The following is a 1,431-nucleotide window of genomic DNA, read 5'->3' on the forward strand; positions in this document are numbered from 1 at the left end:
CGGAGCTTGCAGTGAGCCGAGATTGCGCCACTGCACTCCAGCCTGGGCGACAGAGCAAGACTCCGTCTGGAAAAAAAAAAAAACCACTACTACTGTTTCTACTACTTTACTTGAGCATCTAGAATATGCCCTGAGGGATAGCTGTTATACCTCCTTCCTTTTTTTTTTTTTTTTTTCTTTTTGAGACGGAGTCTCAGTCTGACTTGACCAGGCTGGAGTGCAGTGGCCGGACCTCAGCTCACTGAAAGCTCCGCCTCCCGGGTTTACGCCATTCTCCTGCCTCAGCCTCCCAAGTAATTGAGATTACAGGCACCCACCACCATGCCCAGCTAATTTTTGTATTTTTAGCAGAGACATGATTTCACCATGTTGGCCAGTCTGGTCTCGAACTCCTGACCTCAGGTGATCCACCTGCCTCGGCTTCCCACAGTGCTGGGATTACAGGCATGAGCCACCGCGTCCGGCCAATGACCTCTATTTTATAGATGAAGAAAAATGGGGACTCCAAGTAGTGATTTGAGCTCCCCAAGGTCACACTCTCCAGGGTTGAAGCTGTCTTCACACCATCTCTGACTCAAGGCTGTGCCTTTTCGAAGATGCATGTTGCCTCTCCATGGCTTCAATATCTTGTTTGGTCTACCTTAGGTGAAAAGAAGCCACAGGTATCTTGCTCCGGGATCTAGAACCGGAAAAGAAACCAGGGTTCTGGTCCACCACGTTGTTCTCTTAGAACAAGGATCCTCGTTTCCTTTAAAAAGTGTGTTTGTAGTTGAACAATTGCTATGTCTTGTCTTGAGTCTTTTTTTGGCTCTTGTAGTGGAAATTCTGCCCTTTGTCCTTAGTACAAAGAAATAATGTTCATCACAGACCAGGATCTCAAAATCCTTATGTTTCTGGCCTCAGATAGCACTCTCTCTCCCAGGCAAAGGTTAATGTAGGAATACCAATGGAAAGTCACAGAATTGCTCATTTATTAAACTAGTGTTTCTTGCAATGGTGTTTTAAAAGTTTATAAGAGAGATATTATTGATATATAACATATTGATATAATTACACATTGTTGATATATTACTGAGACTTTATATTAGGGGAGTTTTTTGTTGTTTTTAGAGTTGGGGTCTTGCCCTGTTGCCCAGGCTGGAGAGTAGTGGTGCCATCATAGCTCACCTCAGCCTCAAACTCCTGGCCTCAAGTGATCCTTCTGCCTCAGCCTCCCAAAGTGCTGGGATTACAGGCATGAGTCACTGTGCCCGGCCTGTATATTAGTGTTATTTGAACTAGCATTTCCCCCTTAACTATGAAATTAAGGTTATCAAGAGTGAGCGAAATATTTTAGATAAAGATGAGGCTCACAAGATAATGTTTATTCAATTTTTCTTTTTTTATTATCTGAGATCCTAAAATATGTGTCTTTTTTTTTTTTTTTTTTTT

The sequence above is a fragment of the Mandrillus leucophaeus genome, unplaced genomic scaffold (genome assembly GCF_000951045.1).
Source record: "Mandrillus leucophaeus isolate KB7577 unplaced genomic scaffold, Mleu.le_1.0 Scaffold215, whole genome shotgun sequence".
In the NCBI taxonomy this organism is placed as follows: Eukaryota; Metazoa; Chordata; class Mammalia; order Primates; family Cercopithecidae; genus Mandrillus; species Mandrillus leucophaeus.